Source organism: Panicum virgatum, chromosome 1K, assembly GCF_016808335.1.
Source record: "Panicum virgatum strain AP13 chromosome 1K, P.virgatum_v5, whole genome shotgun sequence".
Classification (NCBI taxonomy): Eukaryota; Viridiplantae; Streptophyta; class Magnoliopsida; order Poales; family Poaceae; genus Panicum; species Panicum virgatum.
In genome coordinates this window covers 11,592,027-11,604,588 of record NC_053136.1, presented here as the reverse complement: position 1 = coordinate 11,604,588, position 12,562 = coordinate 11,592,027, and the positions used below count along the sequence as shown (strand labels likewise).

The 12,562-nt window shown below is 54.5% G+C and overlaps 1 long non-coding RNA gene across 1 annotated transcript; it reads left to right on the top strand.

Annotated features, from left to right (window-relative positions):
• Positions 1 to 1,317: 1,317 nt before the first annotated feature.
• On the top strand, positions 1,318 to 3,744 carry LOC120694989. Its single transcript, XR_005683720.1, has 3 exons — positions 1,318 to 1,695; positions 3,165 to 3,265; positions 3,345 to 3,744. It is a non-coding gene; the product is annotated as an uncharacterized LOC120694989 (long non-coding RNA).
• Positions 3,745 to 12,562: the final 8,818 nt, after the last annotated feature.

Genomic DNA, 12,562 nt, shown 5'->3' with positions numbered 1-12,562 from the left:
TCGACAGGTGGAAATAAGTCCTTCCTAAAAATTATCCTGGATCTGCCACTGGTTTTGGTTTAATCTGAATATTTTTCGAGAGGCAAAACAAATTAGCAACTGGGGCCTACCAATATTTCACAACCAAAAGAACCACTCGACCACTTGATGAATAACCCTCAAGGATTGCCTCAGCCCACAATTAGGCTACAATGGAATTTTTTTTAAAATTGTTTCTATCAACACTTGGCTTGGACAATTAATTCATGCCTCATAGAAAACACGATTTGAAAACCTTATAATGGAAAAATAGTTCCAGGAGAAAATGTTACTACATAGATATCTCTTTTTTTTTTGTTTGCACAAACATGTTACCTGCGTGTTAAAATCCTAACAGAAACTTTGAAATTAATAACTCATAATAAAAAAAGTACAATCCAGCGTTAGAAATGCTAAAATAACAACAACAAAAAACTATGAAAACGTAGCTGCAAAATTCCACGGCCACGGAGTCGATCGAGAGCTAGTGTTAGATCCTTTTTTATATAATCCCGTATGCAAGTTTTATTGATTGAATAAGATTACATCGTTTGCTAAGAAAAGTAGAATAATAGAGGGCTCATCGTCCCACAAACAACTTTCATTTGAGATGCTTGTGGTTCCGGATAGCAGCCTCCGGCTTTCAGTTGGCCCATGCGCGCACAGGTCGAGTCGCAGCGGAGCCGCAAGCAGGAGGAACAGCACGTGTGAATACGTGGCAGCCGTCTTTGGTTGTCCTTGTCCGGATGGCAGAAGCGGACCAATCAGATATGGCCCCACGATGAATGAGTCCTCTCGCAAGCAGAGATACTATCGACTCGGCCCCTATTTTCTCTCGACTTTCTGTAATCGAATCTGAGCTTTTTCAAATTGTTCAAGGGTCCCTCCGCGCAATTCTTCTGACCCTTTTTTTCAAAAGAAAGTGTTGAAAATGCAATACCCAAGTGTGTGCTATGTAGTATCAATATTAATTACCTTTCATAAAAAGGACATGTATGTCGTGTATCGATCGATCATCTCCATGTGGCAATTCAAAAGTGCACAAACTTTCGGTGCGCTCGACCTCTCGCGCCCGGAGCAAGCAGGGCAGGCGGGCAGTAGTGTGGCTGTGGCTGGGCATATTATCCGAAACCCGAACCTTGAACCTGAGAAATCCGAGCCCGAACCTGAAAAATCCGAGTCCGAAAAACTCGATCACTATTTCGAATAGCAAGTTCCGGTACTCGAAATTATTACGGATAATTCGAGTTTAGAATTCCGGTACCCAAATTCTAGAAAAAAACCGAACTTCCAGCCAGGACAACAGCTCAAATATTTTCGGCCCAGCCCACTACCGTATCCCCAGTAACCCTAGCCCCCGCAGCACAAGACCACCAGCAAGCTTCCAGCCGGCAGCCGCAGGCCGCAGCTCCTGATCTCCCATGGCGGCGCCGGCGCATCTCGACGGACGCCAAGCCTGCACCCACCGGCCACCGACAGCGCGAGTGTGAGATGGCTGACGACGTCGCTGTCCTTATCACTGCCCTCTTCGTCGAGCTGCAGCGGCTGCAGACCAGCTGCGCCTCATCTTCCCCATCGCCATCGGCATCCGGCGCTCGACGGGGCTTCAATTAGATGCAAGCGTGAAGGGGCCCAGGGGCAAGGCCGCAAGGGGCTTCTCTCGATAGCAGCGTCAAGGTGTAGCAGGCTAGCACCTTGCACTTCATGATTGATTTGGGATATTTTTATATGATTGGAATATTGGATCTTTGTGTGGCTAGAGGAAAAGGGAACAGGGATGGTGTCTCGGTGATGATTTTGGATTCCTTTTTATCGTATTTGGTGATCTTTTTTTCTCCAAAACCTCATTCCCCTCTTCCAGAAAGATCAAAACTGGCATCACGGGAAGCAGCTCGCCGGCTCTTTAATCTCGGATAATTCGGGATTACCCGAACCCAATTGTCGGGTTTCTCTTTTTCCGGATAATTTTCGGGTTTAAATTTTTAAAATCCGAATTTTTCAAAACTCGAAAAACCTGACCCGGTTTTTTCGGGTAACCCGAATGCCCACCCATAGCTGTGGCCAGGAGAGTGTGACCCAACTAGCTGTTTTGTTTAGGAGTGGTATCGTACCACGGTGACAGTGCTACCACTGCTGCAGTCGAGCCTCCGACGAGAGCCAAGATGAGCACGACGACCATATGGCCAGGGGCGCCCTTTTGACGGATGACCCGCCCGCGGCCTGGACAGGCAATAATGACCGATCTGGCACGGCTCCATGCCTGCATGCATCCGACGGAGATGACTACGCGCTCGGAGGATGCGTCTCGAGATCGCAGGGTGTGATAATGGATTATGGTGCTAGTGATTTCATCACGATCTAACTTGACATTTATATATTTTTAATTCAAAATTGTATAAAATTAGAGTCCAATTTTTAGATTATCTAAGTCAAATTTTAAGATCTTTTATGCCGCGTGGTGACTTGGACAGTTCCATGTAGTAGCTAATACAGCTCCCACAGATCCTAGTAGCAGACTGATTATTACTAACAATTTGTTGTCGCGCGCGATGATATACAACTAGGAGGATTGGCGCGCTTCGCCGCGCCGGTGCTGCTTGCGTGTGCTGGTGTGAGTCGTGGTCTTTGTGGAGTACCGAAGGCATAGGCATGTGCTATCAGGCATACTTGGAGGCTGGGACCCACAGCGCAGGGAGGCGGTGCGACAGCCAGGCTCACGGCAGCGAGGCGGTGCGCGCGCGGCATGCGAGCGCGACTATTCCACGGCCCGCGTCGAGCGCCTGCCTGCCTCCGGTGCCGTTGGCGGGCCTCCCAAAACCATCCACGCGCCAGCACGCGGACAACCAGCGTCTCTCGGGCCTCGCTCTCCAGGGCATATAGAAGTTACAGTATGAGCACACAAAGGATCGATCCTAGGCTACAGCGGTGTACTTCTCTGCTTCTCTGAATCATCAATTGGACAATGGGTGCTAGAGCTAGACTGGTAGTGCGGCGTGCAGATTGAGTTGATCATTTGTTCTTCGCCCTTGCTTGGACCGGTCGATCGATCCACGGTTTCATGATTAATTGATTCTAGATTCTAGAACACCGTTCGCTAATCATATCTGCAACTCATCAGTAACAAGTTGCATTGCTAGCTCTAGCAGGTCCATTTCTGAATAGGAGGTAGGCATGCGGTCGCTAGGATGGTAGGATCAGTACCACACTGTTCGAAATGGAGAGATTCTATGCAAGGGCCGGCGAGCAGGTGAGCATGCTTTGGGTGGATCACACTTCACTTCACGTTGAAATTGACACCATCTCATATGGGAATTTTGTCAAGGCAGGTCAGGCTCACGGCGACGACGGACGTACGTCGAGCTCCCGGCCGGGCTGGCCATCACCTGATGAAGGATGGCGGCCGGCACCTTCGATCCTGGCCGACGCGGCGTCGTACTAAGTGATGCAGTGAGCTCTCCTAATTACAATACAATGTCATTTTAATGTCGATGTGACAGCCTTTTGTTTTCGCTAGTACTCCTCCTATAGCTGTCCAACAGTGCCATGATCCAATCTTCTCAATCTGAGAATTGAGCGATGTTTTTGTTCTGTTCATAAAGATGAATAGATCCTAGCTAGTTTTTATTATAAACTTGTTTGCACATCTATATGTACACATACTGCATCCCATACAGATGTAGTACGTGATGTTTTCTTTAACTGGTAATACACTGTCGGTACCCTGTAGCAAGGATATCCACTCCTACTGCAGCAAGGCAGGACTAGCGTAGTCCTCCGTAACTACGCCATAAGGGGCGGAGCAGCCGGGCCCCACGGGTCAGGCTCTTACCTCACCGGGCCAACAGCCCCGGACCCGCTCCCCGCTCTGGGACGGATCCGGTGACGCCACGTGTCCCTGAGGAGGGGAAGCTTCGCGCCAACAGCCGATTGGGGTCCGAGCCCTCCCCGCGTCCGTCCGGACCTCCCACGCGCGTAGATCCAACATACCGCCGGGGCGGGGTCTGGGGGCGCCACGTGTCCCGCAGGCGCAGGCGCGAGCGCGAGTCTTCCGCTGGAAGACTCGCCCACCCACCGCATTCAATGCGGGGTGGTTGAGGCGTGCTCTGCCACCGCGGCACGCGGGGCAGCCTTTGTTATGCCTCACTTAAGACCGCATATTACCGAGGTATACAGTGCAGCCGCATGCGCCGCATCCGCGCAGAGCCTGTCTGCCGCATTAAATGGATACGACGGCACGGCACCTTTTCATCATACCGCCTACGCCGCAAGTTACACGGTCCATTCAGCTACGTTGCAGGCAACGCCGCAAGCTACACTCTGGCGCCGTTTCGACAAGACAGGGCATGGCTATGCCGGACGGAAGATTCCCACGGGCAGAGCAAGAAAATCCAGGAATGAGATCTCCGTCGCCTGCAATGCCATAATGTCTGTACAGTATGTCATTTTATACTACATCGTTGGGCCCACCTGTCAGGGACTCAACGGTCATATACGCGCCTCCCTTGAGATATAAAAGGGAGGCGCTCGCTGCACACTTCAGACACGCCAAGACTCTCACAACACAAGCTCGGTTTCACTCCGAACAACCTTGCTCTCAACCACTTGAGAGCGCAAGAAATACAACACACAGTGGACGTAGGGTATTAAGCTCCGGCGGCCCGAACCACTCTAAACCTACTGTGTTCATCGTGTTCTTCCACCGAGATTGGGCTAATCCTAGCTAACCCTCGAGTACTCACCCTCTGGGTTGGGTTTGCACACCACGACATTTGGCGCGCCAGGTAGGGGTGCTTTAGCTAGTTTTAGCTCATCTCTTGCCCATCTCCATGGTTCAGGTGGTTGAGCACTCCCACCATGACGACGACGTGGAGATGACGGAGGGTGTGGCGTCATCCGTGCCACACGCCTCTCGCCTTCCTGCGCCAGGGGCAACCGTGCCCGTGGAGCAGCCACCGTCGGTAGCGGCGCGCGCTGCACGTCGCCAAGAGTCAGGGCGCCCGTCAAGGGCCCCCTCACAAGCTGCGAGCGGCGGAGCGCTGGCGGCAGCGAGGGAGTTGCTTCGCAACCCTCCGGCTGCTGCAGCCTCGCCAGACGCCCTGAGGCAATGGCGGGACGACATTGACCGTCTCCTCTATCTAGCACAGGCCTCCCCCAGTTCTGCAAAGACTGCGCAACGACCCCCGCCTGGCAATGCGGTGGTACCCTACTACCGGTGCCAGGGCGGTGCGTCAGCGTCCGTGCGCTCCCCCACGGTAAGGGGTGCACGAACAGAAGACCTGCGGGCGGAGCTCAACCGCAGGCGCGCGGGAGAGGACGCCCGCATCTCCGTGGAAAGGGCGCGAGAACGCCGCCTCAACATTGAGGGCCGCAACCTCAACGCCGACTTGGATGCAGCGGCACCCAAGCCTCCGGGAAACGCTCGGATACAGGCGGGCACCCCGGTGGCTGGGGAGGGTTGCGCTGCGCTGGCGGATCACCTCCGCGCGGTGGCATGGCCGTCCAAGTTCCGCCCGCACCTGCCGGAGAAATACGACGGTTCCACTAATCTGTCGGAATTCCTGCAGGTGTACGTTACCGCCATCACAGCAGCTGGTGGTAACGACGCTGTCATGGCGAGCTACTTTCATGTAGTCTTGACTGGGCCAGCCCGGACTTGGCTCATGAACCTCACTCCTGGAACGATTCAGTCCTGGGAGGAGCTCTGTGCGAGGTTCACTGCGAACTTCGCCTGTGCGTACCAGCAGCATGGTGTGGAGGCTCACCTCAACGCCGTGAGGCAGAAACTCGGAGAGACGCTCCGGGCATTTATCTCGCGCTTCACCAAGGTACGGGGTACCATTCCTCGTATCTCTGATGCATCTATCATTACTGCTTTCCGTCAGGGGGTACGTGATGAGAAGATGCTCGAGAAACTGGCGACGCACGAGGTGGAAAGCGTTACCACGCTTTTCTCACTGGCTGAAAAGTGTGCCAGGGCCGCTGAGGGCCGCGCATGGCACTCAGCCCTCCAAGACAAAGACGCCAAGGCTGGTGGCTCCGGGTCTACCATCCAGGGCAGTAGCAAGAAAAAGAAGAACAAGAACATGGGTTGCGGTGAGCCACATCCCGGTGGTCCAGTCGCTGCAGCAACGGCACCAGCTGCTGCTGCAGTGGTTGGGGGCCAGAATGCGCATGGCAAGCGTTCGCGCCCGCAAGGTGGCAACGGAGGTTCATGCCCAGTTCATCCCACCGCTCGCCACAGCGCCGGTGACTGCCGCGAGATCCAGAAACTCGCGAAGCGGGTCAGTGGGCGGCGTGAGCAGGCCTCCAAGGACGCTCACCCCCTCCTCGCCAGCGGTCTGGCAAGGAGAAAGCCTTCGACAGCGAGACCGCTGTCGGGGAGAAGGAGCTGGGGTACCAATCCCCCGCTCGGGAGCTGAAGGGCGTTTACAGCCACGACAACTCCGACTCAGATAACGAGGACCGCCGCAAGAAGCTGTACGAAATTTACGACGGAAGCTGGGAGCTTGTCTCCCGGTGGGACATGAAGACCCTTCGCCGAGAGGTCCTTTCGGCGAAGCCGGGGGTCCCGAAGGCGGCGCCGCACCAAAGGTGGAGGAACACCACCATCTCTTTCGGGCCATCTGACTGCCCGGAGAACATGGCCAGGGCTGGTGTACTACCTCTAGTCACCGGTCCTGTCATAGCCAACATCAGGCTCTATCACGTGCTGATTGACGGTGGGGCTGGCCTCAACGTCATCAGCTATGCAGCGTTCAAACAGCTGCAGATCCCGGAGTCCAAGCTGACCCCCTCTCGCCCATTCTCCGGAGTGGGCCCACATCCGGTGTTCCCTCTGGGGAGCATCACTCTGCCGGTCATGTTCGGGACCGAGGAGAACTTCCACACAGAGAGCGTCCAGTTCGATATTGCGGAGGTGAACCCCCCGTTCAATGCCATCATTGGCAGGCCGGCTCTATACTACTTCATGACCATTGCCCATTACGGGTATTTGGTCCTGAAGATGCCTTCCCCTGCCGGTGTCCTCATCGTGCGGGGTGACCGCACTGCTGCCGTCGCTGCAGTTGAGAAACTGCATGCTCTGGCGGCAGAGGCTGCACGTTCCGAGGAGGACCCATCCACCTCGCGAGCCAGGGCGCCCGCAAAGGCACCTAAGGTTCAACTGTCTGATCCGGACAATGTTCCCGTGAAGACCGTGCAGATCGGAGCTGACTCCTCCAGGACCACCCGCATCGCGGGAAACCTGGAGGAGAAATAGAAAGACACGCTCATCACTTTCCTCCAGGCAAATGTGGACGTGTTCGCCTGGGAACGGTCACAGATGCCCGGGATCCCCAGGGAAGTGATCGAGCACCATCTGAGGATCTACCCCGACGCCACGTCGGTACGCCAGAAACCTCAGAAGCAGTCTATGGAGCGGCAGAACTTCATCCGTGAAGAAGTCCGCAAGCTGCTACACGCTGGCTTCATCGAGGAGGTCCACCACCCCGAGTGGTTGGCCAAACCGGTCGTCGTCCCAAAGGCCAACGGGAAGCTTCGGATGTGCATCGACTACACCAGCCCCAACAAGGCATGTCCTAGAGACCCTATCCTGTTCCACGTATCGATCAGATTGTGGACTCCACCTCCGGGTGTGACCTTTTGTCTTTCCTAGATGCATACTCTGGTTTCCACCAGATTCAGATGTCTAGAGAGGATAGGAAATATACTGCTTTTTTAACAGTGGATGGACTTTATTGCTATATTGTCATGCCATATGGTCTGCGGAATGCCTTACCCACGTTTGTACGAGCTATGAACAAAACTTTATGTAATCTAATTAGAGATATTGTTGAGGTGTATGTCGATGACATTGTGGTCAAGACTAAGGTAGGGTCAACACTAGTTAAGGACCTGTCCCTCGTCTTTGACCGACTGCGCGCCACGCGCACGAAGCTGAATCCCGAGAAGTGCATTTTCGGCATCTCGACAGGGAAGCTGCTGGGTTTCCTGGTCTCACATCGAGGCATCGAGGCAAACCCAGCCAAGATCAAGGCGATCGAGGCGATGAGGCCTCCCGGCCGCATCAAGGACGTCCAGAAGCTTTCTGGATCTCTGGCCGCTCTTAGCCGCTTCATTTCGAGGCTGGCTGAGAGGGCCCTCCCCTTCTTCAAGCTATTGAGGAGGTCTGGTCCATTCTCTTGGACTGAAGAGGATGAACAAGCCTTCTAGGAGCTGAAGCAGCACCTCACCTCACTGCCAGTATTGGTGGCTCCAGAGCCAGGTGAGACGTTGTTTTTGTATCTTGTTGCGTCTGCAGAAGCGGTCAGCATGGTGCTGGTCGCCGAGAGGACGGAGCAAGCTCGCCAGGTGGACACCAGGGTCTCCCCGGCCAAGGATGGTGAGCCGGACCACGGACATGGGGGTCCGGCAGCCACTCCTCTGTCTGAAGGTCCAGACCCCGGACAAGGGGGTCCGGAGGAGCCTCGACCCAGTGGGAACCCAGAACCGCTGGGGGCACAAGGACCTGACGTGGTGAATAACGGCGAGCCGGACCCGGTGGCCAGGGTCCGGACCATCCAGAAGCCAGTCTACTATGTCAACGAAGTCCTCCACGAGGCACAGACCAGGTATCTTGAGACGCATAAGCTTATCTATGCCATACTTATTACGTCCAGGAAACTGCGCCGCTATTTTCAGGCACACAGAGTTGTCATAGTGACCTCTTATACGTTGAGAGCGATCCTACACAACTCCATCGCCATGGGCAACATCGCCAAGTGGGCAGCAGAGTTGGCTGAGATCCAGCTGAACTTCCAGCCCTGCCATGCAGTCAAAAGCTAAATCATGGCTGATTTCATAGCAGAATGGACTCCTTCCCCCAAGCAATTCTGGGGGTCCGGACCACAACGCCGGACCCCCGGAGCCGGAAGTCAGGACACCAGTCTTCACCGAGCCCTACTGGACACTCTTCTTCGACGGGTCCGTCCGCAAGCAATGGGCTGGAGCTGGTGCTGTCCGCATCGACCCAAACGGAGATCAGCTGAAGTACATGGTGCACCTGGAGTTCAAGGACACCAACAACATGGCAGAGTACGAAGCTTTGATCTTTGGCCTGACACAAGCCCTGTCTCTGGGGATCCGGCAGCTCCTGGTGAAGGGAGATTCTCAACTAATCATCAAGCAGGTCCGAGGGGATTGCAGCTACAACAATCCCCAGCTCGCGGCATACCTCATCCATGTGAGGAAGCTCGAGAAGGACTTCGACGCCTTGGAATTGCAACATGTTCCCCGCGAATTCAACTCAGCAGCAGATGATCTCTCCGCGAGAGCATCTACCTGGGCATCCGTGCCCAAGGGCGTCTATGAAAGACGGTTGCTGAGACCTACCGCCCAGCCTGCCGAACTGGGTGAAGGGGATCAAGCTAGCACCTCGAAGCTAGCGGTCCCGGCGGCATTCCATCCGTGGTGCCCGCCCAGGGTTGTGTGCGCTGTTGAGGACCCTAGAGACCTCATAGCGCCACTCCCACCTGCTCAGGGAGGTCCCCATGCATCGATCTCCGAGATCCGGGACTACCTGAAAGACAATATCCTTCCTGATGACGATGCGTCCGCTGAGCGCATAGTACGATTGGCTAAACGCTACGCGGTGGTAGAAGGGGATCTCTACCGCCGTGGCGCCAATGGTATCCTCATGTGGTGCATTTCCTAGGGAGAGGGCCGTGAGTTGCTCGCGGAGATCCATGGAGGCGAGTGTGGAAGTCATTCCTCATCTCGCACGCTTATTGGTAAGGCCTTTCGGCATGGCTTCTACTGGCCGACAGCACTCCATGATGCAGCTGAGCTGGTAAGGTCCTGCAAAGTATGCCAGTTTCATGCAAAGCAAATACACACACCGGCTCAAGCTCTGGAAATGATCCCGCCCTCATGGCCATTCGCCGTATGGGGCGTGGATATCCTGGGGCCGTTCCCCCGGGCCGTCGGCGGGTACCGGTTCCTTTACGTCGCCATTGACAAATTCACAAAATGGCCGGAGGTTACCCCTGTGGTGAACATCACCAAAAAAATCAAAAGTCGCATTCCTCAAAGTCCATTGTGTGCAGATTTGGCGTCCCAAGCCGCATCATCACGAACAACGGGACCCAATTCAAAAGCAGACTCTTCCAAGAGTACTGCGAGGACATCAGCATCCAGCTATGTTTTGTGTCCGTGGCACATCCCCGCAGCAATGGACAGATCGAGAAAGCGAATGCAGAGGTCCTTAGGGGACTCAAGACCCGCACCTATAACTGCTTGAAGAAGCATGGTGCAAAATGGGTTGATGAGCTTCCGTGCGTACTATGGGGCAACCGGACCACACCCAGCCGAGCCACCGGGGAGACCCCATTCTTCCTGGTCTACGGGGCTGAAGCATGCCTTCCCCCGGAAATTCACCTGGGCTCACCACGGGTCCAGGCTTTTGACGAATCCATGCAGGAACAACTGCGGCGTGACGATGTGGACTTCGTTGACGAATGAAGGTGGCGAGCAGCAATCCGAAATGCACGCTACAACCAGACGCTATCATCAACGGTTCATGCACAGTAGGGAGCTTCGGGCTGGGGACCTCGTCCTAAGGCGGATTCTGAACCGAGCAGGGCTCCACAAACTCTCCCCCAGCTGGGAGGGTCCCTTCAAGGTTACAGAAGTATGCCGGCCCGGATGCGTTCGCCTTGCCATAGAAGAAGGGGTGCCGCTATCCAACCCATGGAACATAGAGCATCTGCATAAGTTTTGCACTTAGACAGAGCAGGAAAATGAATTTTTCCTTTGTAATAAGATAGAATTAGCGTGCGGTCCAGAGCGGTGGGGGTCCGTCCTCGTAAACCCGGCCTCTGGCATCCATCGCATCATCAGCTAGCATTAACGCGCGGCCCAGAGCGGTAGAGGTCCGCCCTCATAAACCCGGCCTCTGGCATCCATCGCACAAGCCATGTATATCAAGTTGCAAAGGAAATATTTGCCCCCAGTTCTGTCTTTGTGTCAAAATCTTATTTCGCATTTCGATTCTCGAGCTTTTGCCTTTCTAACCCCCGTGCGGACTTTCACTCTTGTCACTACAGCTAAGATCTGTATTGAGTTGCCGGACTGCCGTATAGGTCCGGACCCCCTTGCTGCTGGGAGAGGGGTCTGGACCCCTACGGACCTGCTCTGGAGAGGGGGTGCTTGTTTCCTGGGGTGGTCCGGAGTCCTGTGTAGCCGCTTAGCCAGTTCCGTACCCAAAGCCTACACACTCCACCACCCTGTAACGAGTGCTCTAGTACCCGGAGCTGGGTAATTAGGGGCCCGGACCTCGTTCTAGCTCAAGGGTTGGCTTCCTAAGTCATACACGGCAAGTCCAGCTCCATATCTCAAAGGATCGAGTACGATAGAATGGCCTCACCCACTGCTAGGGAATGGTCCGGAACGTCAGAGCCAGGTCCGGTAAAGTCGTGTTTGTTTCCTGGAGTGGTCCGGAGCCCTGTGTAGCGCCTTAGCCTGGTTCCGTACCCTAAGCCTACACAATCCACCACTCTGTAACAAGCATTGAGCTACCTGGACCTGCATATCCGGAGCCCCGGACCTCGTACTAGCTTGGGGGCCGATCCAGAATAAGTATCGCGGGCCTGCTACTAATCTTTGACTTTGAGTGGTATGCAGGTTAGGCCTTGACTGGTGGTAGCTAGCCTCAAACCATTGAGCCTACCTACCAGGGGGTCCCGGCATCCGCTTTAAGGCTTCATGCAGATCGAGATCCAGTCTCAGTGGTAGGCAGACTCAAAACAACTGAGCCTGTCTCTCAGGGGCCCCGGAGCGTTCGCTTTGAGCCAGACACTAAGGATCGATTCTACATACGTCAAACAGCTAAGTTGCAATATCATTACTACCATCCCAGCGAGTTTGATTTTCCTCTCTGTAGTTTTTTCTGCTATACAGTGAATAAGTCGCTCGTTCGACTTGCAATTTATGCTACACCTATGCCCAAAGACACTTGCTCAACCTCATACGGGGGTCCGGAGCGTCTTCTTCGGCTCCGATGGCAGATAGGTTCTAACAACTGAACCTATCTACTAGGGAGCCAGGGCGCCGGGGTGCTGCATACCGCAAACCAGAGCAACTGACAAACAGCTAAGTTGAAATTGAGCAACTGACAAATAGCTAAGTTGAATTTTTCTTCTATTAAAATTTCAACAAGTACAAAATTTTTACATAACACAAAAAACAAAAGTTCACCTGCTGTGATGGTCCAGCTCAGGAATCTGTAGGCTCCCGCTTGAAATAAGCAGCTACGAAGTCGACGACATCCCGCACGCTTTCCCGAGCGGAGGCCTCCGTCTCCGCCACTGGACCATCGACGACGGGGGCTAGCGAGATGGCAGGGTCGTGGCTCCGGAGGCAGGTCAAAATGTACTCCGCCACCATTCGGCACAGCTCACGGCCCTCGGCTTCAAGGATCGGCTCCAGGCGCCAAAGTCTATCTGAAGCAGAGTTCAGCACTGGAAGGGCGTCAGCAATTTAAGCTGGTGGCTCCGCCAGTTGGATTGGA